Here is a 26,116-nt window from a genome sequence, read left to right as displayed (position 1 = left end):
TATGCTAACAATAAAATAAGAAAGATAAGTTAGAAATGTCAGGGTTGAAAGGTATTGCTCATCCTGCTGCTACTGTTATGTAGTGGGGTTCTGCTACAGTAGGGGCCAGGCTGTTTTATGATTTATAGCTTTGTTATGCTTTTGTTGAATGATGTTTTGATACGCTCGCCATGGTTTTAGCTCCTCGTGGACCTGTCTTTATTATTCTGGTTCCTTTGGAGAAACTGTCTGAGCTTATACTTGCCATGTATCCTCTCTTACAGGTGTAGCATGCTGGGTACCTACATGATCCCAGATCCAGTTAGCTTACTGTGAAACAGTAACAGACCGAGAAGCTGCCAGTAGTTGCACACAATGCTGTTTTACCTGGGAAAGCTGGGATAGAAAACAACATTTCTCTGATTGAAAAGGTGAGTAATCTAAAATTCAAATCCAAATAACACTGCACTGTACCAAGAGCATATTTCATGAGTTACCAGGGATCTTGTGTAGGAAGGAGATTGCTTGCTATCTGGGACCGCGTTACTGAAACCTTCTGCCACTTGAACTACATGGTGAGCTGAACTGGGGAACTTTAAATGCAAGTTAAGAACTTGCCAGTCAATATTTAGTCCATGGTCGGCATTTTTTTAAAACACTGACTACTGCAGGTAGAATTTGCCCTAGATGTTCAGTGTTGAAGTACTGGCACTGAATGTTTGGGGCTAATTCTTCCTATGGAAGCCCCGGAGATTATGCAGGTCCCACGACCCCAATTAGAGTTTCTGACCAGGTTCTGACCCATGCCATGATTTTGATCCCCCTCTGCCCCCCCCCCCGGAAAAGCATAAACCCCTCTACCTTCCAAACCTCCCTTCTGCCCCCTCCCCCACGGTATAAACCTCCCTTCCTCTTCCCTCCCACCCAGAAGGAATATCAAAGCCTATCTTGAAGCTCCCTGGTGGTCTCGGATGGCATACGGGCAGGAGCGGTGCCCACTTGTTCCTGTCAGGCGCTTCTGCCTGACCTCTAGAGGCTCCTCGCTACTACCAAAGTACCATGAAGGATGCTGCCAGAGGTCACGGCAGCCATTTTGAAGAGGTAACTGAACTGGCAGGGATGAGTGGGCATCGTTCCTCCATGTATTACCGCCCCCCACCCCCGACCGCCCCCCACCCACCAGAGACCACCAGTAGTTTCAAGGTAGGCCTGGGAGGCCTATGTGGGTGGATAGGAAGTGGTGAGTGTGTATGTAGGGTAGAGGGAGGAGGAGGGTTCAAGCCTGTCCTGTTTTTTTTCGGGGGAAGGGGATCTGAATGGGAGGGGGGATATATGCAGTTCTGGGCTGAGAGGGAGGATTGGAAGATGGTGGTGGTGGGGTTTCTTTAGGTTGTTTTGGGGAGGTGGAAGGGAGGATCAGAAAAGGTATTTATGTAGTTCTAGGGGTGGTGGGTGGGTGGGGTGGAGAAGGAGGATTGGAAAAAGGGGGACAGCTAGAATTTTTCTTACGCTTCCCAGAGGTCAACCAGGCACTAGCCAATATTCAGACCAGTGCCTGGTTGCCTCTGTGGCTAAAGTTAGGACAGCCTTTTTTTTCTAATTTTAGATGCTTGCTTAACTGGCTGCTAACCTGTTAAAACCTGGCTCCTCCCATGATCTGCCAATGGTCCACCCGAGCACTAACCAGATAGCACAGGAGTGGGGTGTGGTGAGGTTCAGGGATGCTGTCTGGTTAAGTGCCACTGAATGTCAGTGGATAGCCCTGACAAGTGATTTTATTTATTTATTTGTTACATTTGTATCCCACATTTTCCCACCTATTTGCAGGCTCAATGTGGCTTACATAGTACCGTAAAGGCATTCGCCTAGTCCGGTAGAGAAACACAAGGTGATAATGTGGTTGAATAACGGCATTCGTCAAGTCTGGTAAAGAAACAAATACAAGGTGATATTGTGGTCGAATAAAGGGAAATGTGTATCAGGTACAATGTTATAGTGGCCATTATGAGCTTTGGTTTTACTGTGTTGCAGAGTGTAGGTATTTATGTTGGGTCGGTGGGGTATGCCTTTTTGAATAGGTAGGTTTTCAGTGATTTCCTGAAGTTTAGGTAGTCATAGGTTGTTTCACAGCTTTTGGCAGTGCGTTCCATAATTGTGTGCTTATATAGGAGAAGCTGGATGCGTAGGTTGCTTTGTATTTGAGTCCTTTGCAGTTTGGGTAGTGGAGGTTTAGGTATGTTCGAGATGAACTTAGATATGTTTCTGATTGGTAGGTCAATGAGGTTTGTCATGTATCCTGGGACTTGGCCATAGATAATTTTATGTACCAGGGTGCAGATTTTGAAGGTGATTCGTTCTTTGATTGGAAGCCAGTGCAGTTTTGCCCGGAGGGGTTTGGCACTTTCGAATTGCGATTTACCAATATCAATCTGGCTGCTGTGTTTTGAGCGGTCTGGAGATTGTCAGTTGTTCCTTGCATCCCACATAGATTCCATTGCAATAGTCTGTATAGCTTAGTACCATTGTACAAGTTTGCGAAATATTTCCCTCGTGAAGAACGCTTTTATGCGTTTACATTTCCACATTGAGTGTAACATTTTCTTTGTTGTGGAGTTCACTTGGCTCTCGAATGTGAGGTTGCGGTTGATTGTAACACCAAGTATTTTCAGACTGTCTGAGATAGGGAGGGTGTGGTCTGGGGTGATTAAGGTTGTGGGTTTGTACGTGTTGTGTTGAGATGAGAGGATGAGGCAGTGTGTTTTTTCAGTGTTCAGTTTGAAAAGAATTTGCGCATTAATCCATGGTGTTCAAACCGAGTTCGATTTTATTGTTGATTTCTGTTAGATCATGTCTGAAGGGAGTGTATATTGTGACATCGTCTGTGTAGATGAACGGGTTGAGGCTTTGCTTTGATAAGGACTTGGCTAGTGGGATCATCATTATGTTGAAAAGTGTTGGTGATAGTGGTGATCCTTGAGGTACTCCACAGTCTGCTTTCCAAGGAGGAGATATGTTTAAGTTTGATTTCACTTGGTATGTTCTGGTGGTTAGAAAACCCTTGATCCAGCTAAGTATATTTCCACCAATCCCGAAGTAGTCTAAGAGTAACTAGGCCCTTATTTTTTTTTACTGTAGCGTATGGGACGTTTGGTATAGTTAATTGATGGGGTCCATATTAAGACCTGGGGCATCTTTAAAGATAGATATAAATCACGCAGATTGGTGTTATGTTGTTGGCATAGCTCAGTTTCTTTGGCTGATGGTGTCTGTCCTTTGCTGCTTTTCTTTTGTGGTGTTTGAATATTGTATTTTCTGGTGAAATCTTTGCTCCACCTGCTTCTTCCCTTGTGATCTATTTATTGTATTTTTTTTTTATTTTCTCTCCTAAAATATTTGTTATTGTAAACAGCTCCATAATGCTTTCTTGCTTAAAGAGAGATACATCTTGGACTGAATTCTATAAATGATGCTCCGAAAAATAGCGCTATTCTGTAAATGTCACTTAGGTAGGCGCTGTTTATAGAATAATGCTTAGTACAGAGAACCTTGACTACATTCACATGCGACCATTTACACCAACGAAACCTTAGTGTAAATCCCTGCACCTGTGTTAGGCACGGATCCTCTTTATTCTATAATAATGGGCGGAAATTAAAGGAATGCCCTTGATCCACCCGTGCCCCCTTTTTGGACCTGCACGTAAAATGTACACATGTAAATTTAATTAAATCTGATTAGCACCAATAATTGCTTGTTAAGATCTCAATTATTAGTGCTAATTGGCTCGTTATTGAAATTATGCATGCCCAAATATGCACATATAATTTTTAGCACTTTTTATAGAATTTTGGGACTTGTGTTCACTTTTTTATATCCATTTATTTATTATATCAAATTCATAAATCATTCCTCAATGTTATGCCCAAAGCAATGTACAACATAAAAAAATATACAATGAACATAATATCTAATAAATAGACTACAATAAACACTAATAGCCTCAAAACATTTTCCCTGTCCTCTGCACTTACTCCCCACAACCCAAACACTTAGCACACTCTGTTCCATCCTGCCACTCGACCAGCAAGGATCTCACATTTTCCAAACATGTTTGGTAGGTCAACGGTAAACTAAAGTCCAGCAGATCTGAGGTCTGGTGACCATTTGGCAAACTACCCCCCCCCCCAAAAAAAAAAAAACAACACAAAAACACCAAAACAACCCTTCTAGGTAAAACATTTTATGTATTACCAATAACCACAGGATTTCTGCTACAGAGCGTTACTGTTCACATGACCAACAGGAAATATATTTCTAGAATACTGAACATACTACTCTGTTTAATATACAATGCAAATGCTTCTATACTGTAGTTACCAAATTTTGGTTCATTGTGGATTTACAATAAAATATGCCAGCCAGTTCTGGGAATATTACAATTCTCTCATTATCAAATATTTCAATGAAAATTCATATAATTTGATTCAGATCTAATATAAAATGGCAAAACATTCCAAAATGTTGCAGCCTGATAAGGAAAAACAATGGAAAAGGTGTTTATTTTATATTTTTTTTGCTGAAGGGAAATTCAGAATGAATTGATCCCTGAAATAAAATGTTCTGTCTATTATTTTATTAAGGGGTCTATTTACCAATTGTAACATATGATGGAGCTGACCCAAAGAAAATCATATGAACTAGGGAGCAGATCTTAAAATTAATTTGTGCTCCTGTTGGCCACCAATGTAACTTAATCAAAGAGAGATGCCTGCTCAAATTTTCTAGCAGGACAAATTAGTCTAGCAGTTGTATTTTTTATATCTGAAGATGCTTAATTAACTTGTTACAACAGCCTGAATAAAAAAGGATTGCAATAGTCTGTGTATGTTGTATTATGTTGGTGTGCATTAGTGTTCACCTCATCTTTAAGGGATATTCTATCATCTGCACCAGAGAGATGGTGAAGGGGATCCTTCCCTGTTGTGTTGAGGAGTTTATCTTGTTGGGCAGACTGGATGGACCGTGCAGGTCTTTTTCTGCCGTCATCTACTATGTTAAACTAATTAAAGTGTCTCTATTGTCTGCTTACTTCTGATATTGCTCTTTGCCCCCTATACTAATGTGCCTGATTTTCAGGTGGCAGCGATCAGCGTTTTGCTGACTGCTGCTGGTATTATACCTGGCAATTCAATGCCGGGCCATGTCCAGCCGCAGGCACTGAATTTAGGGTTTCCAGAGCCAGCTTATGCATAGCTGGTTAAGTATATGATATTCAGCATTTAACTGGTTATGGGTTAGTGCATAAAGGTAGGACTGACTTTTATGTGGTCCTGTTTACGTGGTTAACCTGGCCAGTTAAGTGCCGAATATTGGCAGTCAACAGCCAAGTGCCGACTTTGCCCCGGAACACCCTCAAAATAGTCAACTTTTAGTTTGGCACTAATTGGTTATTTTCAGTGGTACTAACCAATTAAGTGCTGCTGGAAATTAGTGGTTAGCCCTAAACAGGTGATTTAACTGGCCAGGAACCATTGTCTTGATGGTTAACTCATTTTGAATATCGATCCCTACAATTTTATCTAACCCTAATGCAGCCTCGCAGTAGCCCCTCCCTAGCCCAACTCCACCTTAGCCTTCCCAAACAGCTGAGTCACTAACCACCTAGGTGTGTGGCCTTTATAAAATACACATGTACCCCAATTGAGTACACACACAAAGCTGCACATGCTCAGAGCAGGTGTAACTTTGTGTGAGAGCATTTGTGGGTTGTTGGGGATTAATTTAAGCCTCATTTATCAAGACACATACATGCATATATAGCCTTTGTAAAATAAGTGCAGTTTTAGCTTTTTTTTTAAATTCATTCTCTTATAAAATTACTCCATTTGTGGTTTACTAACAGGCTTATTTTCAAAAGAGAAGGGTTCCCATCTTTCAACACAAATCGGAAGATAGGCGTCCTTCTCCCAGGGTCGCCCAAATCGGCATAATCGAAAGCCGATTTTGGGCATCCTCAACTGCTTTCTGTCGCGGGGATGACCAAAGTTCACGGGGCATGACGGAAGCATAGCGAAGGCGGGACTGGGGCGTGCTTAACAGATGGGCGTCCTTGGCCGATAATGGAAAAAGAAGGGCGTCCCTTGTTCTGTCCTCTGACAGCCTCGCACTAGTTTATAACGTGATCCTAAAATGTGTGTAATGCCTTTACTGTTATTCTCAGTTCCAAGGACTATCATTGCTGCAGTTTCTCACTGGAAAAATACGTGAGCAATGCATTGTGGGTAATGTAGTTCACAGGCAGTGCAACTACACTTGTTTGGCTATGTAAGAACTGTTACCACTGGTTGTGAGGCTGCCCAGACCTCCTTTCTCTCTCTGCCAAGCCTGGCTCTTTTGTCTTTCTGCTATCATTTCCTGTTCAATCTTACTATATCTGTCCTAAGAGGTCAGCCAGGTATGACCTTTCCCTCCTATCTCTAGGACCACCCCTTGCTATCCAATGGCAGGCTCTGTCCCCATTGGTCTCTATCTGCTCCTCCCTGTGTGAAGCCCCACCATTTCTTTGTCCTTTCAGCCACGAGGGCTTCTTTCACCATTCTAGCCAGGGACATGGAGCTAACACCATCTTGCTCCAGACAGCTGTGTCCTGCTGAGAACTCCCTGTAAAGAACCTGGTTTTTTACCCTGAGAATATCTCCTTCCAAATGAGATATCGCACATTCCAGTCACCCAGCTTTGGCCTATTTCTACCTGTTCAACTACCCTCCCCACCTGCAATACAACTACCTCTCTTCAGATCTCCACCCCCCACAGCCTCCAGATTAAGAAGTCTCTGTATCCTGAACATCTGTCTGTGAGTAAATGATCTGTGATTTATTCAATAAAAGAGACTTCATAAAAATATAGAGACTTCAGGTGATTTGATGTGCCAGGGTTATACTCCACGGCATGAGCTTCATGAAACAAGCCTCAGTGGCCGGAACATCCCTGATGAGCACTTGACCGACTTTACATGGTCCATTTTTTCTTGCGACCAAGCCTAAAAAAGGTGCCCAAACTGACCAGATGGCCACCGGAGGGAATCGGGGTTGACCTCCCCTTACTCCCCCAGTGGTCACTAACACCCTCCCCCTTAAAAAAAAACTTTTAAAATATTTTTTGCCAGCCTCAAATGTCATACCCAGCTCCCTGACAGCAGTATGCAGGTCCCTGGAGCAGTTTTAGTGGGTGCAGTGCACTTCAGGCAGGCAGACCCAGGCACATCCTCCCCTACCTGTTACACTTGTTGTGGTAAATGTGAGCCCTTCAAAACCCACCACAAACCCACTGTACCCACATGTAGGTGCTCCCCATCACTCCTTAGGGCTATGGTAGTGTTGTACAGTTGTGGGGAGTGGGTTTTGGGGGGCTCAGCACCGAAGGTAAGGGAGCTATGCACCTGGGAGCAATTTCTGAAGTCCATTGCAGTGCCTCCTAGGGTGCCCGGTTGGTGTCCTGGCATGTGAGGAGGACCAGTGCACTACGAATGCTGGCTCCTGCCATGACCAAAGGGCTTGGATTTGGTCATTTCTGAGATGGGCGTCCTCGGTTTCCATTATTGCTGAAAACCGGGGATGACCATCTCTAAGGACGACCATCTCTAAGGTCGACCTAAATGTTGAGATTTGGGCGACCCCGACCGTATTATCGAAACGAAAGATGGACATCCATCTTGTTTCGATAATACGTGTTTCCCCGCCCCTTTGTGAGGAAGTCCTGTGAGGATACCCTCAGGGAAACGGTGCCCGTTCGATTGTGCCCCTGTTAGTATACATCTACTACACCTAAAATAACATTGGCCTCTAGTCAAAATGACTTCTCCAATTCTTTGTCCATAGGAAAAGATCTGTGAAGTACCCTACTAGATTATAGACCTTTTTTCAATATAGTTTAATATGAAGTACTAAGCGTGATACCTCAGTTATTTTACTTTTGCAGTTTTCTGTTGCTCAGATAACTGTCACAGTGCTTAGAGGAAGCCTTTTGTATAAAGGGCTGTATGGTACAGGTTCTCACAGAACATGTTTCCTTTCTTGATTAAATATTGGTACGAAACCAGAGGTTACGCCTTCACATGATCAGAACAACTATCAATGTCAATGAAAGTGAAGCTATAGGAGCACTGCAGGCAAGGCATGTGCAGTAATTTTTACCAGGTCAGTACAATTTGTACCTGATGTCATTGCCTAAATTTTAGGAACAGAGGGCAGATAAATTGGCACGTGGATTTTATAGTCCTCAAAAGCGGATTGTTCTGTCATGTAATGTTTTCCTTTGCAGCAGCCCAGTGAGATTGTTCTGCATGATTAGATTTGACTGTAATCTCTACCAAATAGGGACTGTCTCTTCTGTATAGTTGTAAAGTGCTGCATATGCCAAGTAACCCTATATAAGTGATTTAGTAGTAGTAGGACTGCATAAACTTTTCTGTACCTTCTGGAAAATTCTATGATGAGAAGGGGCATTTATGATTTTTTTTTCTGGACTGTGTCTTTTAATTGTGTGTTATTGGTACAGTATGTGCTGCTATAGTGCTTATTAAATCACAGAACTAAAGTAATTAAACACAAATATTTCATTTCTTAATTTCGGTGCCAAAATCAGTATTGTGTAGTAGCAGTCAAACACTGGGCAATGTTACCACAAAATAAACTGTTTATTGCTAAAAGAGTTGAATACCCTAATGTCACCAATGTACGAACAACTGTAAATGTCTAATATCTGCACTTTTTAGTTGATCCTTCTCTGCAAATGTTGCCTCTACCTTCCTGTGCATTTGCTGCCAAATTGACACGATTCTCCTTTGAAGGCTTCTAGACTTAAAACGCAGATGTCGGCACACTCGCACAGGTCTGAGGTTAAGGCATCCTCTGAGGTGGCAGTTTCAGAAGTTGGTGCCTCTTAGTGGGTGGAACAGTGCTGCACAGTGAGCACCCAGATCCCATTCAAGAAAACTAGCATAAACCAGTATTGGCATGCCCTGCAGTTACAACAGCCGTAAACCTGGCATAATTGTGGATGCCTAAATGCAGCATGGGCAGCACCAAAGAAAAGCGTCAAATATAGGTGAACAATTATACAATTATCCCATGTGTAAAGCAGCAACATGATCCTTGCTCTACACTTCCACATGACACATTGTGTGGACCAACCCGCAACTAGAAACAGCACATTTGGTTGAGCTATGATAGTCAATCTGGCTTTGTAACATTCACAATACTTGCATTTTTAATGATTGGGAGGTTTCTGGACAATATTGAGCAAACCTGAGCTGGGTGCTGCCTACTTGTATGCCTGACTCTATCCTGCTTGTTGACAGAAAAAGCATGGTTTCTTACATGTAATAGACAGTGGCGGCCCTACAATTAGGACAACTGAGGTGGGGTCCTCGGGTGGCACTTTTTATGAGCAGCATCTTCCCTCCCTGAGGCAGCCTATCTATTTTTGTTTTTCTAAAGTAGGTAGCGGGTGGCAGCAATCCATATATGCTGCCCTGCCACTGGCACCGGCTTCTACTCTGTACTGCAGCCGGCCTCTCTGACATAACTTCCTGTTTCCTTGGAGACGGGTCACAGCCGTACAGAGGAGAAACCGGTACTGGCAGCAGGGTAGCGTGTAGAGATCACTGCTGCCACCGCCTTTTGAAAACAACAACAAAAAGAAGGTAAGCTCATGGGGGGGGGGGGGGGTTGAGGAAGGATGGAGGAGATGCCAGACTGCAGCTGGGGGGGGGGGAGTTGGCAGAGAGAGTGCAGAAAGATGTTGGACTGGAGGAGGGGGCCACAATGCTGAGGGCTAGGGTGCCATCTCATTCTTGCCTCAGGCGACAGATTGCTTTGGGCCGCCCCTGATAATAGGTATCCAGAAGGACTGATCACTGAGAGTTGCATTCCTTTTTGAGCTATGGAACAAGCTTGAGGAGGCTGAGATGGCTGCATATGGGATGGAATGTGATGCTCAGAACTTGACACTGGTTTTGAGCTCTAGGAGAGCTGTTCTGTCCCATGTATTCAGTGCTGCTCTCTGGATAATTTAGTGATGTATATAGTTGCTGAGCAGAGGCATAACTAGGTGGGTCGCCAGGGGAGTGACCGCTCCCCCAAATGGACTTGCGTCCTCTCTCCGCTCCAGTCAATGCCTCAACAAGGCTAAGCTTATGGTGCTGAGTGGCGACTGTCAGAACACTATTTGGCTAGATGAAGGCCTGTCTGGATTACTTATTCAGAGAACGGCTGAATATTATCACTATCTGGGTACCACCTCTGCTGCTCCCTTGACCCTGCTCAATTTTATGGATAATATTTTAAATAACTTTTCAGATAGCTATGCTGTAGCCACCAGGTGACCAGTTCATAACTCCTTTTGTATATTGGCCAGATAGAGAATGTGCTCCTCCTCTGCTTTCAGATAGTGTCTTTTTTTTCCAGTGGATGTTGTGTGGTTGTTTATACCAAGTCTTGCGTATCAATATCTTTCTGTCTGGTTATACTACTACTTTGGCTCATCTGAGAGGTGTTGAGTGATGATCAGTTTTCTTCTTTTAGTTGGTCTGGAAATGCGGAGGCAATGTTTCAGATCTTTCCAGGGCATGGTGCTTGGATATTCTTGTAAATTCTCTTGGGATTCTTTTTTGAGGGGGGAACTAGATTTAGGATTTTCTACATACTGCTTTATGGAGCAGTTGGTACAGGAGCCAACAAGAGGAGGAAAAATTCTAGACCTTGTCCTTAGTGGAGCGCATGATCGGTTGCAGGAGGTAATGGTGCTGGGACCAATTGGTAACAGTGATCATAATATGATCAGATTTGATATCAGCTCTGGAGTAAGTACACACAGGAAATCCAATATGTTAGCATTTAATTTTCAAAAAGGAGACTATGATAAAATGAGAAGAATGGTGGGGAAAAAAAACTTTGAGGAGCAGCTGCGAAGATCAAAAATTTACATCTGGCGTGGATGCTGTTTAAAAATACCATCCTGGAATCCCGGGCCAGTTATATTCCATGCATTAAAAAAGGAGGAAGGAAGTCAAAACGACAGCTGTCATGGTATAAAAGTGAGGTGAAGGAAGCATTAGAGTTAAAAGAAAATCCTTCAGAAAATGGAAGAAGGATTGACTGAAAATAATAAGAAACAGCATAAGGAATAGCAAGTCAAATGAAAAGCGCTGATAAGGAAGACAAAGAGAGACTTTGAAAAAAATTGCATTGCAGGCAAAAACACGTGGAGGCACATAATCAAACGGGGACGACCATCTCTAAGGGCGTCCATCTCTAAGGACATTCCGGCGAAGGGGCGGGGAACCCGTATTATCGAAACGAAAGATGGGCATCCATCTTTCGTTTTGATAATACGGTTGGGGACGCCCAAATCTCAACAGATCAACACTGTGAAATCACTGGTACAGTGTCCTGGTTCTGTGAAGTGCTGTCCCCCTGTACCAGTGATTTCACAGTGAAAATACTGAAAGGTAACTTTAAAACCATACAAGAACGTAAGACCTTTGAAGTCAGAATGATTGAATATTTTAACACCCAACATAAAGGACTTAACAAGGACCTGGGGTTCCTAGCCCATTATAAACCATAAAGCTGTATGTCTCTGTTGATCACCCCACCCCTCACCTATCCACACCCATCCTGTTAGAATATCAATGATATGCTTTGATGTCCCCATACATACCTCCGACCCACCCCCATCCTCCCACCCTGTCAGACTGTCATAGTAATGCTTGAAGGTTTTCACTTATATACACTGTCAGCTAGCACATTTGCTTATTTCCGATCTGACGAAGAAGGGCAACCTTCGAAAGCTAATCAAGAAATGTACTAAGGTACAAAGTAGTAAATTTAAAACAAATCAAAGAAAATATTTCTTCACTCAATCTGTAATTTAAACTCTGGAATTCATTGCCAGAGAATGTGGTAAAAGCAATTAGCTTAGCGGGGTTTAAAAAAGGTTTGGATAGCTTCCCAAAAGAAAAGTCCGTAAGTCATTATTAAGATGGACATGGGGAAAATTCACAGCTTATTTCTAGGATAAGCAGCATCAAATGTATTGTACTGTTTTGGGATCTTCTGAGGTACTTGTGACCTGGATTGGCCACTGTTGGAATCAGGATGTTGGGCTTGTTGGACCTTTGGTCTGTCCCAGTATGGCATTGATTATGTTCTTATGTACCATCTTCCTGATCAATTAAATATGATGGAGTATCCTCCTCACTTTGTTATTTAGAGCATGAGATTCAAAGAGTCTTAGCAGCTTTTAATTCTTCTGGTAGAATGTTTGTGCTGTTTGCAAAATCAGTGATCATCAACATTTGACAAATTTGGGTTTCTGTTTAAAGTTTGACAGATGAAATATGTTATGCTGTGAAGAAGTAAGAGAAAGCTTTGGCAGTCTTGAGCATAGTACACCATTTGTCAGTGATAGGGATCATAATTTTAGTGGCGCTGCAGGAACAAGACTGAACAATTATTTCATCACAGCCAGAAGGACAGAAGAATTTAAAGTAGTACTGGTCTTGAATTTTCCTAAACAAGCTTCTCAGTGTGGGGCTTTTTTTTTTTCCCATATACAGAGACATTTATATTTACAGTCCAAGCAGCTCAGACTGATGGGCTGCTTTGTTGTATAGACATTGGAGGCTAATCTATGTGCTCCTATCAGACTAGCTAACGGGGAGATTCCTTCACCTTGTAATACAAAACTGGCAATTTCAGTACACTTATCTTCCTTTTAGTCTAGGGACTGTGCCAAGAGTTTTTTTTTTTTTACAAAGTTATGGCAGTACCTATAGATTCTCTGTACAAAGGGGATTTTCATGTCCATCCTGATCGACATAATAGGTGTCTGCTAGCAGATCTCTTTAAGGCACAATGTAGGAAAGTAGATCATGGTTGAAAAAGTTCTACTTTCAAATATAAAACAGAAATAATAGTGTTTTTCTCCCCTGAAGAAAGCAAGATAAGGTAATATAATCTGCTTTAAAGAAGAAGGCTTGGCTAATAATGATTCGCTTATGTCAGGCATCAGGTATCAAGCTACTCCTTTAACAAAAACTTACATTCACCCTCTTCAGCTTCATCTCCTAAGTCAGTGGAACAGATCTAACACTGCAAAACTGGATAAAGGACAAATGTTTTATATTATTATTATTATTATTACATTTGTACCCCACGCTTTCCCACATAATGCAGGCTCAATGCGGCTTACATAGTAATTTGAAATACAAAGTTAATAGAATTTTAATAAAACAGTAGTAAAACAATGTAAAGTTGGGCTTAGTAGTGTATGATAAGTTGCGCTAGATAATATACTAGGATAAAAGAGGGTAGACAGGATAGGATAGTGTAATTCGGGAGAAAGAGTAAGGTGGGATAAAATTAAGGAGGGATAAATTAAGGAGAGATGGAAAGAGAAGGATGAGAGGTTGGTATTTAAGTCAGAACAGAATTGGGGGTGGAAGTTGGCGAGATTAGGTTGGGGCATTTGGCTAGGCTTGCTTAAAGAGATGAGCTTTCAGCATTTTTCTAAAGGGCAAGAAGTCGTTTATTAATCGGATTGGTCTGGGTATAGCGTTCCAAAGCTGGCTGCCCAAAAAGGAGAAACTGGATACGTAGTAGGTCTTGTACTTAATTTCTCTACAATTGGGAAGGCGTAGGTTAAGATAAGTTCGTGAAGAATTAGATCTGTTTCTAGCAGGGAGATCGATCAATTCATTCATGTAGCCAGGGGATTCGCCGTGGATGATCTTGTGGGTCATTGTGTTGAAAAAGCCAATAATAGATCATTAAAAGACCAATAATTCCCTAGGTTGGTAGGTCAGACCGTCATAAATAAGGAACTACCTTCGTCAATGACAGAATCGGGTGCTGTTTATAGGGGTCAATGTCATAGAATGATGGAAATTTTAATACAAGGAGAAAGTTTCCTGTATTTAATCTGCTCACAGGACTGAAGTCTTCTCTTTTACAACAGTCGTTTAAATGGGTAAGATAATGACATTATCCTATGTACAGAAACAAGGGGGGACTACAGAGGAAAACAAAGAAAGTGTTAGTGTTGTAGAGATCAGAGAAGCATCTGGAAGTTAAGTTCTACTTATTTAGCTAGAAAATGTATAATTTTAGTGAACATGCCCCTTAAGAGTAAGAAAGGGATTGGTTAATAGAACGTGGGTTAATCTTTATAGGGTGGAAATTCTACCAGGTTTTGCAAGCAATCTGACAAACACTGGGTTACATCTCTTTATTTCTTTCTAGATCCAACAAAATGAATCCCTTTTTTGTGTATTGTATTTTTAAGTAGACAGTTCTCTCTTCTTTCCAGGTCAATTTGAGCCATGCTGAGATATGATGCTAGGAATCCTTGTTTGCAGTAGCTCAGAATTTTTACCCAATTACTTAATACATTTATAACCCACTTATATTACACAACTCTAAGGTGCACTAGCGTTTTTAGTGTCTCTAGTGTTAGCGTGCGCTAATTTTTAGCGCGGCTTAGTAAACAGGGTCCTAAGTAGAGAACAGATTTCAAATGGCGAAAGATTAAACACATTCAATACAAATAATAAAAATAACTCAAAAATCAAATACAGTAGATTCTATAAAAATATACACACCACTGTGACATAATACAGGATTATTTATTTATTCATTCTTATATCCCACATTATCTAAAAAATAAAATTGTGGTTCAATGTGGCTGTGGCTCACAATGAAACAATGAATAACAGCATACAAATAATGGATAGTTAATAATTACATAGAGAAACATTTTAAACAGATATTTTTGAAAGCTTTTTGAAATGGAAGATAAAAACTTATACTTCTGATTTCTTTAGGAATGAAATTCTACCATTTAAAACTTTGATATCCAAAACCAGCGGTATAAACAGTCTTAATAAATTCTATTTTTGCAACTAGGTAGATGTAAAAGCAGATATTCTCTTAATGTAGATCATAGCCACAGTGTGTGTGTGTGTGTGGGGGGGGGGGGGGGGGCAAAACTCCCCGGGCCTCCAGGGAGGACCCGGAGCAGTGGTCTCTCTCTGTGTTTCTCCTGCTCCTGATCGGACCCAGGTGATTGCGTCCTGACAGGACAGGAGAAAACTTCAGCACTGGCCCTCCTTGCATTGCCTGCCTAGCAGCTGCTGGGCACTCAGGCCGTGCATGCTGTTTTGAGACTGAGCATGTGCAACAGTCGTGCAGATTTTGAAAGTGATGCGTTCTTACATATCTTACATAGTGCGTATACATAGGCGTAGCATGATTGGGGCTCACTCATGCACATAACTTATAGACTCCTATATGTTGGGCACGTATCTCTGGCATTTAGGGTGTGAGCTCTGTGGATGGTGTAAGTGCTCATGCCTAACTGCATATATGCTGGTATTCTGTGAAGGAAAGTAGGCACCTCTGAGCACTTCAATTTATTTATTTGGATTTTGCTCGCACCTTTTTCAGTAGTAGCTCAAGGTGGATTATATTTGGGTACACTGGGTATTTTCCTGTCCCAGGAGGGCTCAAAATCTGAATTACCCCTGCACTGGATGGTAAGAGTGAAGCTTTACAGTACTTTAGTAAAAGGACCTTTAAGCATAGTGCAGTGACCTGAGAACCAAGGGAGGTGGGTTCAGTTCCCACTGCGGCTCCTTGTGACTCTGGGCAAGTCGCTTAGGGGTCTTTTACTAAGGTGCACGAGCGTTTTTAGCATACGCTAAACATAGGCACGTGCTAAATGTTAGCGATGCCCATAGGAAATACATAGGCGTCTCTAGCGTTTAGCGCATGCCTATTTTTAGTGCATGCTAAAACGTTAGCGCACCTTAGTAAAAGAACCCTCCATTGCCCCAGGTACAAAATAAGTACCTGTATATAATACATAATATGATCAACTGCTTTGATTGTAACCAAAGAAGGTGGCACATCAAATCCCATCTCCTTTCTCCTTTCCCTTTGAATGTTTTAAGCAGGGCTTTTTTTTGAGGGTGTACTTGGGGTACTGAGCACCGGCACCTTTTCTATTGTCTGGTAAAATTGAACCATGGTCCTCAAGTTTTAATGAAAGAGCTCAGGCTCTACACACCAATTCTGCCTTGTTATACATTCTGTGACTGGTTTCAGGGGGCCTGGCTATTGCGGGGTGGGTCCCTCTGAAGGTTGGCCTGGCATTTGAGTACTGGCACCTTTTTTGCTAGAAAAACAGACTGCTTTTAAGATGAAAATAAATATGCTATTTCATCTCTTTGCTTGAATCTCCTGTTCTTTTGTTCTGTAATGAAGCAGGAAAGATGTGCAAATTGAAGCCAAGTAGTTAGGTCCCTCCTTCTGCTCTGTGATTTTAATGAAGTGTCAGCCGGTCCAGTTTTACCAGCTGTAACCATGTGCCCCATTAAAAACTGCATTGCATTCTGACAGGAGAAAGAAAGCTGAATGAGTGTTAAGTGCCTGGTGAAGATCTGTCACCTTCTGTTTGCAGGACCTGTGATAGCTTCTCTGCTGACTGGAGGAAAAGTGTTATGAAAAGAGATCCCTGAGCAGGTACAGATAAGTGGAAGCTGATAGTGGAGTGTGAGAATCATTCTCCCTGGAGCTGGGAAAGGTAAATACAAGCCAGGAAAGTTTCTAAAAATGTTAATCTGTGGAAACTGATTGAATTTATGATTTGTTTTTTTGGTACACATTTATAATGTAAAGTTATACTTAGCTAGTCCATATTGGTGAGCTTTACTAATTAGGATTAGATTAGGTTAGAATACTCTTGTGAGAACTGTCAGTGTTTTGTTTTATTATTTATTAGGATTTATAGAGTTAACGTAAGTGCCTTCCATTTTCTTATGCAGGCTAACAATATTTTTCTGTTCATATTTTCCCGTGGGTTTTTTTCTTTCTTTTTGTTTTTTTTAATAAATAGACAAAGTTTCCTTATTGAATTTCAACATTTAAAATTAAAAACAAAAAGTACCCTGCATGGGTACATTTCCTGAGCCTGGACTCTGCTGTTCAGTGCATAAGTACATAAGTAATGCCATACTGGGAAAAGACCAAAGGTCCATCGAGCCCAGCATCCTGTCCCCGACAGCGGCCAATCCAGGTCAAGGGCATCTGGCAAGCTACTGGGGATTTCACAGAGGGTAGCATTCAGTCTGTAGGGCAGGGGTTCTCAACCCATCCTCGGGACTCACCAAGCCAGTCTGGTTTTCAAGGTATCCATAATGAATATGTATGAGATAAATTTGCATGCTCTGCCTCCCTTGTAGGCAAATATATCTCATTCATATTCATTGTGGGTATCCAGAAAACCTGGCTGTTTAGATGTGTCCCAAGGACTGAGTTGAGAATCCCTGCCTTTGGGGGGGGGGGGGGGGGGGGGGGGGGGGGGGGGGGGGGGGGGGGGGGGGGAGGGGGGGGGGGGCTGCTAGTCATGCACAATGCTGACACCTGCTGGTCATATTTAGGGCCTATGATTACAGGATTTCAGAATAGGCAGAGGGCTAAGGGGTTCTTTACTAAGCCGCGTAAGTCCAACGTGCGCCAAAATGGAGTTATCACCCAACCCACTCGGCTCTTGCGGTAATTTCATTTTTGGCATGCGTCCGATACATGCGTCTGAAAAATATTTTTTATTTTCGGGTGCGCGTAATGGACATGCGCCAAGTGGCATTTGGTGCGTGTAAGTCATTACCGCCCGGATTTTTTACCGCTAGGTCAATGGTTGGCGGTAAGGTTTCAGACACAAAATGGATGCGCAGCAATTTTGATTTTGCCACACGACCGTTTTCGGCAAAAAAAAAAAAGCCTGTTTTGTAGATGTGCTGAAAAATAATTCTGCGCGCACCCAAAACACACATCTACACTACCACAGGCCAATTTCAGGGCACCTTATTAAAAGGACCCCTCAGTGATTTTGGAGGAGAGATAATAATTGTGTGTGTGGGTGGGGGGTACCTAAGTACTTAAAAATGGTAGTTCATGGCATTGAATCACGGTTCTGATTTTGAGTATGCTGGCAACACCAGAGGTCCTCCTTTACCTCTTTGCCGCCCTCTCCCCTGAACAACAATGCCAGCAAGATCACTCAGCTGACAAACACGGTCTTTCTCTTCAGAAAGGGCTCCAGAGTTGCAGAACTTTTGCCACAATTTTTCTTCCTACACCATGTGGGTTTCGGGGTCCCCAGAGTGATGCCTGGTCTAATAGAATCTGATGGGATTGGCTGAGCCTTGAGTCACTTCTGATATGGGACTGTCCACCCAACGAACACTTCTAGCAGTCTGTGCTGCCTCCTCAACCCTTTTTATTAGTGATCTGTGCTGAGGGGCAGTGATGCCTGAACCACCTTCTTATTCAGGTTCCTCAATTTTTCCTCCCTGACACGAATGTGCTGATTTACAGGAGAGTGGTTGTACTGGCCACCCAACTCATCCCTCCCTTTTCTGAATCCACATAAATATGTGCTATGCATATGTAATGTGTACTTTTATGCACATATTTATTTATTTAATACAATTATACCCCACATTTTCCCACTAGTTGTAGGCTCAATGTGGCTTGTACAAACCGTAGGGTAGGCCATTTTATGTGCATAATTGGCTTATAAAATGACTCCCAGTATACACACTTTTCCCTGTGCCGGTACCATCAAAGTTTCTAAACAAATGCATGCACATTGTTCCGCTGAGAAACTTTATGATCACATACTTATACCTGCTCTTTGGCATACAATGTTTTCTAAAGTAGACATATTAATGCTAATTTCAGGAACACTTCTGCTCAGTATGAGTTTATTGGCTTATAGGAGGGAAATTTTCTAAAAGCCTATATTTATATAAAATAGTTTGAACCCAGAAATGCTTTTCAAAATTGCCCCCTTAGTTGTAGGGAATGGGGAAAGGGAATGGGACTTGATATACTGCCTTTCTGTGGTTTTATGTTTTATGCTGCTGTTGTAATCTTCTTTTGCCATGTCAAATAGTTGAGTAGCGTTGATGCTGGTTGCTGGTATATAGCTATTTCAGGCAAGTTGTGTATGCCACTGCAATAGTGACCCCAACAAGAGGTTCCCAACCAAAGCAGAGAGTATCAAATGCAGATCAAGGGCAATTATCTTTCGGAGAGACTGTCCTGAAAAATCTGAATATATAATATATTTGTCATAATCACCTGAGTTCTGACAGAAATACAGTGGGCATTAATTCAGTACAGATTTGGGGGAGGGGGTTCCCTTCATGGCACTTAGTTTTGACTTGGTAGCTTTGTCCATCTCTTTTGGACTGGGATCTGGCACTTAATCTTAATTTGCAACTGTCTGGGAATTCTTCCCCTTCTTTTATCTCCCTTAGCTTGTCCAGGTGACTTTTTCCAGAACACCGCAGTCGTGATCTCTATATCTGACCAGTAGATGTCGTCATTGCACAATGACTAATTCCCTCCCTCCCCACCCTCAGGGCTGTGAACACTGGCTTTTACAACATTCCAGCCCCAACTGACCAAGAGGTCAGAAGACCTGATCCGGGAATCAACAAGTCCCTCTGCATAGTACTACTGAGCCACCAGGCCGAAAGTTTCTTTTGAATAAGATTTAGGGGGAAGTTATTAACATGGGATACCATTTAGATGGGTTATTTTATCACAAGTCATGCGATTTTAGCAGAGACTCACTGTATAAAATGACTTATGGTAAAATATCCTATTTTAACAGTAGCCCATGTTGATAACTTCTTCCCTTAGTGTCTTCATTTGTTAGAATAACCCCTATAGAGATTTTTTCGCCCAGTAGCATTCTCCTCCTCCTCTTCCTCCTCCTTTGGGCTTTTAGCTCGGTTGTGGATGGCTCTTACTGGGGCTTTGGTGCCATAAATCTTCATTTATAGTACCCTTGAGTTATTCAACCATTCTAACCCTCTGTGGCATCCTCAGTCATGGTTGGCCCAAGGAAATTGTAAAATAAACAAGTCCTGTATAAACCAAGCACTAGCAGAGTAAATATAAAATTCATGATGATTGTGAAGGACCCTCGGACAGTGGCCTAGCTAGGGGTGCCAGGGGAGCAGCCGGCTCCCCCAACGAACTTCTGATGGTTCCTATTTTTTACGTGATCCGTTCCATTTAAAACATGCGCCAGCAAGTCTGCTCCCTGCTCCCCCAGCGCCTTCAACCTGGCTACACTTCTGCCCTCAGACCTGTCCTGCAAGCCCATATAATGTTTTCAACTGCTGCCTTACTGGGCTGCTGCTATAATGGCAGTCATAGGATTCCTCAATAATGCAGTTGTATTGGATATTACATATAGTGTCCAGATTCTTAAATCAAGGAAAATAAAAACATGCTCGGAAATCAAACCCAGGAACTCTACTGGTGGCAACTGATTAGCGTTTTCCCTAGGGTGGAGTCGTTGGAACTTCCTGAAAGAGCCCTGTAGGCCAAATAATGCAAATTATACACAGTATATTCAGAAGAAGCCTAGAGGCCCTTTTTACCAAGCAGCGCTAAAACGTGGCCTGTGGTAGCCCCAACACAGGTATTTACCTCACACCGAGGGCCACTTTTAGTGCCCGCTGGTAAAAGGTAGCTTTTTCCAATTTTCCTATAATGGCCATCCGCTAATTTTCCCATTAGCGTACGAGCCATTACTGCCACAAATTTTGTAGGTGGTAAGGACTCGTTTGCTAATCCTGCGCTAATCAGCGGACGGCAATGCTCAGTCGCTAACAGATTAGCATAGCCACGCCCACTCTCCGCCTCCAAACATGTCCCTAGAGCTAAAAAAAAAATTTTTACTTTGTGCATGGGTAGGGTGCACAGATTCCAAAACTACCGCAGGACATCTGAGCACGCCCCATGGTAATGTATTTAATCTGCGATAAACCTCAGGTTGGTAAAAAGGGCCCCCTCATCATTTTCAGCACTATAGTCAATACTTGTGGTGTAGCAGTTGATTATTTAAATGACCAGAAAAAAATAGGCTTTGAGCATTTTATGTAACTAAAGAGTCCTTTTACAGGCCGTAAAAGCCCTGATTTTCTATTTTCTGGATTAATGGCAAAATACAAATTTTAGACGTTGGGTCAGCAACAGGTAATATTACCACTGTGGATGGAGCCATGATTTTTGTGAATGGAAAAACTGTATGAATCTGATTGCTGTGATAGCAGAATAGCAGCTGTTTGTTCTCGGGGTGTTATGGCAGCATTGAAATTCAATATTCAAGAAACCATGTGTCATGATATAAAGATGAGAGTCCATTTTTAACCATGTGACAGTCCAGTCCTTAGCAACACAAGGTGCAGTATATTTTCATTCTGTATGATGTATTAAAAAGTCCAAGCATAATCTGACTGGCCACAAGGCTGTAAACAGGAAAGGAGAATAAGGAAGAAGATCCTAGAACAGTGGTTCCCAAACTTTCTCAGGTCATGGCACCCCTAGGTTATACATTTCCTCTCAAATCTACCCCCCCCCCCTGTTGTCACTGCTGCTGCCGCCGCTGATGGTATTGAGTCCTACCCTTCCATCCAGCTTCTGCCCACCTTCTCTCTCTCTCTAGCCCTTTTCCATCCTTCTGCCCGCTTTCCATCCCCATATTTCTACTCCTCTCTCTCTCTCTCCCATTCCCCCTTCTGTCCAGCATCCCCACTCATTTTTCCTCCCCTCTCTCCATTCAACATCTCCTGCCTCTCTCTCTCAACACCCCTCTTCCCTTTCCACCCTGTATCTTCTGTTTTCTGGCCACTGCTGCTTCTCCTGAGGAGCAGCAGCAGCCCTGGAAAAAGAACAAATAGAAAATGCAGGGCCACAGCCTTCAGGCACATGCTGTCGGCTCTGCCCCAGAAAAGGAAGTTGACATCAGTGGGGGTTGAGGATCGGCAGAGCCGACAGCGCATGCTTGAAGGCTGCGGCTCCATGCTTGCTTTCTGTTTTGCCGCCGCTGCTTCTCATTGGGAGAAGCAGCGGCAGTGGTGCCTGGTGGCAGTGTGTCTCAGGGAGAATGTCCCGTTTTGGCAGGAGTGTGGGAGAGATGATCCAGCAAAGCGGGAGTCTCCCACTGAATGCGGGGACTTGGCAGTTCTGTGGGAGGGAGGTGAAGAAAATATACAGCGGCACCCCTGTATATTTTGTACAAGTTTTGTACAAGTTTGCTGTGCTGCGACACAGTTTGTGAACTCGCTGCCCTAGAGGACTGTAAGTGCTACCTCTTACTGGAGGGAACTTAAGAGAGCTCCCGCACTCCGATTCAATTATTTTTTGCAGTGGCCAGCTTTTGTTAAACACAAAAAAAAAAAGTGGTGGTGGAGGGGGGAGGGTGTTTCTTTCCACCTTCTACTTTTCAATAGAGGTTCTAGCTTGGTGACCTGGAAGAAAATTAGCACAGATTATGATTATTATAAAGCATTACACCGAGTGCAGCAGATCTGGCAAAGAGCCCCATTATCAATACTCAGCAGGGCACATCGATATGACAAAATTAATTAAGTCCAAAGTTGATAGCAATACGTGTCATGCCAACAAAAAAATATTATATATATAATATTTTTTTTCCTTCATTAAAATAGTTTTGGAGCAGCTCAGGAAAATTGCAATGAGGATTCAGACTTGGATGTTTCTAAAGTCTCTTGTTCAGGTCATGTGCCTGAAAGAAAGCCTTAGTACACAGTGTTTTGCGTTCTTGAATTACGCTGTGCCTGTTTGGGTAATTGTATGTGGTGCTAAAGAGCGAGGCACAAAACCCCTCTGGCAAATTTCTTCCACAGGTAGAAGCCTTCCTTCCTGCATGCCAAGAAACCAGTGGAGTAAATCATTAGATTAATGTCGGCTAATGTGTCTTGAAGTGCCAGATAGGACTATCAATCTTGGAATTCCTCCAGTGCACAGACTGATATCGTGGAACTGCTTTTGTTCTGGGAGAAACACTGAGTGCATCGGAACACAATATAAAATAAAACATCAGCGAAGTGGACACAACTGAGTTCAGTGTCACATTGACCCATGGTTTAATCCCTCATGACAGAAAGAACCTTTACTTTACACCAGGGGCGTATCTGGACTCTGGCAGTAGGGGGGGCCAGGGCCAGAGGGAGGGGGCACATTTAGCCCCCCCTGGCACCACCGACCCCCCCCCCCGCCATTGCCAGAGCCCCCCCTGCCACCAACGACTCCCCCCCCCGCCATTGCCAGAGCCCCCCCCTGCCACCAACGACTCTCTCCACCTCCTCTCCCGCCGCCAACCCTCCCCCGCTGACGTTGTTTACCTTTGCTGGCGGGGGACCCCAACCCCCGCCAGCCGAGGTCCGCTTCCGCCTGCTTTTAAAAATAATTCTTCAGCTGGCGGGGGACCCCAACCCCCGCCAGCCACCAAGGTCTTCAAAGTTCTTGTTTGTCATCCTCCTCCGTGGCCATGCTGTACGCTGCTGATTCGCAGACAGGCGGACCCAGGCCCATACCTTCCCCCCACCTGTTACATTTTTATTTTTGTTTATTTTTGTTACATTTGTACCCCGCGCTTTCCCACTCATGGCAGGCTCAATGCGGCTTACATATTGTATACAGGTACTTATTTGTACCTGGGGCAATGGAGGGTTAAGTGACTTACTACTACTACTACTATTTAGCATTTCTATAGCGCTACAAGGCATACGCAGCGCTGCACAAACATGGAAGAAAGACAGTCCCTGCTCAAAGAGCTTACAATCTAATTCAGATAGTAAAAGATTTTTAGGGATTGTTCAAAGAATTAGTTTTGCACTATTGGGGAGACCTAAAAGGATATTATAAAACCTAGGGTCTGTATTGGTCTTGGGCTCTTATGTTTTAAATTAATTAATACAATACTGTATATACTCAATTTTTAGTTGTGTTATTGTACTTTATTGCAGTATAAACACGACATACGAGCCACAACATAATTTGACCTGTATGTAAAGGAAAGCAAGGACCTTCTTGAAACGTGTTATACCTGTGATCTTCAACCAAACAAAAATATGCATTTTGATTAAGAATGTTGTTGAGAAATAAATGTTACGGGGTCCTTTTACTATGGTGCGCTAATGGGTTTAGTGCACACTAACGCTTAGCTTGCGCAAAATGCCACGCAGCCCATTACATAACTGCGGACTTCTTAGCATTTAATGCACAATCGTTACCATGCGCTAAATTTTAGTGCACCTTGAGAGAAGGACCCCTAAGTGACTTGCACAGAGTGGATATGACCAGATGTCGCTTGATTTGGTATGCGGGCAGGTGTTAACTGCTCCCTGCTTTGGAAACCGTGCACAGCAGTGATGACAGGCCTTAGTGCCAGCATGATGAGAGATGCCAGAGATGAGGGTCCCACGGGCAGGGCAGGTTTAGCTAATCTAATGCTTTCCAGAGATAGCACTGACTCTCTGAACCTAACACTGTTCTGTGTAGCCAGTTCCTTTCAGACCCCTAAATGAGAAAAGGGCAAATTCATTTTTAGTGCTTGTTGCCCTGGTAAAGGGCATGTGGTTATTCAAGTTTTGTATATTGGACTGGCAGTGTTGCATAGTAATTGTTTTTGTAATTTTCACTTGTAAACAGAATTGCATTTTTGTGAAAAAAAAAAACCAAACAAAAAACATTCAGAAAGCCATTGTTTCCACATGGAGATTCACATTATGTAGAGATTTCAAGGGGGCTTGGTATAGGTAAGACTAAAATCTACAAATGTATTCCCCATTTCACAAAAGACAATACATGTATATTGGGGGGGGGGGGGGGGGGAGCTTCACATCCTCTTTTACACCTGCTAAACAGCAGAGGTGGACATAAACTCCATAATATTAAGGAGAATGACTCCGATAATACCTCATATAAGGCCCTGGCTGAAATGATCACTTTTTCAAAATCTATAGCGCAGTCTCTGAGCAAAGAAAGCTGCTGGTCTTTTTCCAGGGAACACAGGTACGGGAAACCTTTCTATGTCGATGCTTGCTGTGGAGCAGAAAGAGGAAGGATAGAAGAGGTGCTACTTGACCCAGCCAGGAATGAAAGAAGGAACAAGGAGAATCCCAGAGGAGCGGCCAAGATACAGCCTCCAACACCAGATTTCCCTCTGGGGAGAAACAGCTTTATGCTAAGGTATGTAACTAAGACTAGAGAATTAGGGAAGGAGAATATAAGAGACAGTATCTGTGATTATCTAACCTGCCTATCAGGTACAAAGTTATGTAAATAGTTGCATTTAAACACTGTCTTAGTTGACTTGTAGTTTGAATAAACAGTCTTGGTTTGGATTGGAATTGATATTCATGTGTGGAATGCTTTATTATCTGATTTAATTATGCTAAGTGGATTAAAGTGTTGGCCAGCCTCCTAGCTTTTGGTAGTCCCAGCCTTGACCCCAGTTATCAGTCCTATAAACTTTAAGTAACCCACCTTGATGCACACCAGGCACAGGGAAAAGGGTTTTTATAAAATTATTTGACTGCATCCACGCATCCACCGCACAATTGTTAATTCTACCTCGGATAAAGAGGTATGGTAGCTGTTAGTCCACTTTTAAAGGTCATAAATAGAAATAAGACAAAAAAGAAAAGAATATAAGATGATGCCTTATTAGGACTAATAATACATTTTTTGATTAGCTTGTGAGGGCAATGCCACCTTCTTGATTCTGATCTGAAGAAGATATTGCCTTCAAAAGCTAATCAAAAGATGTATTATTAGTCAAACGGGCGGTAATCAGCATTTCAATGTGCTTTGAACATTACTGCCCGGTTAACGCGTGAGACTTACCGCTAATCAATGGCTGGCAGTAAGGTCTTAGACCCAAAAAGGACGCATGCCAATTTTCATGTTCGCCCCCAAAAAAGGCTTTTTTTTTTTTTTACAGGTGTGCTGAAAAAAGATTCTGCGCATGGCCAAAACATGCGCCTACACTACCGCAGGCCATTTTTCAGCACCTTAGTAAAAGGACCCCTTGAATCTTTTCCTTCCCTAGACCACAAATTAGGAGGAGATTAGTCCAAATCTCCGGAGTAGCTAATTAACAATAATAGAAATGAAGAAAAAGGCTTAGCACGCAAAAAGGACCCCCAACTATATATTTATCCCAAAACTAAGCTAGACGTTAACAG

General features: G+C 42.7%; 1 long non-coding RNA gene across 1 annotated transcript; it reads left to right on the top strand.

Moving 5' to 3' along the window:
- The first annotated feature begins 389 nt into the window (after positions 1 to 389).
- On the top strand, positions 390 to 25,113 carry LOC115458997. Its single transcript, XR_003940184.1, has 3 exons — positions 390 to 410; positions 16,501 to 16,623; positions 24,933 to 25,113. It is a non-coding gene; the product is annotated as an uncharacterized LOC115458997 (long non-coding RNA).
- The last annotated feature ends 1,003 nt before the right edge of the window (positions 25,114 to 26,116 follow it).

This window comes from Microcaecilia unicolor, unplaced genomic scaffold (assembly GCF_901765095.1).
Source record: "Microcaecilia unicolor unplaced genomic scaffold, aMicUni1.1, whole genome shotgun sequence".
Taxonomy (NCBI): domain Eukaryota; kingdom Metazoa; phylum Chordata; class Amphibia; order Gymnophiona; family Siphonopidae; genus Microcaecilia; species Microcaecilia unicolor.
This window is presented reverse-complemented; position numbering and strand designations above follow the sequence as displayed.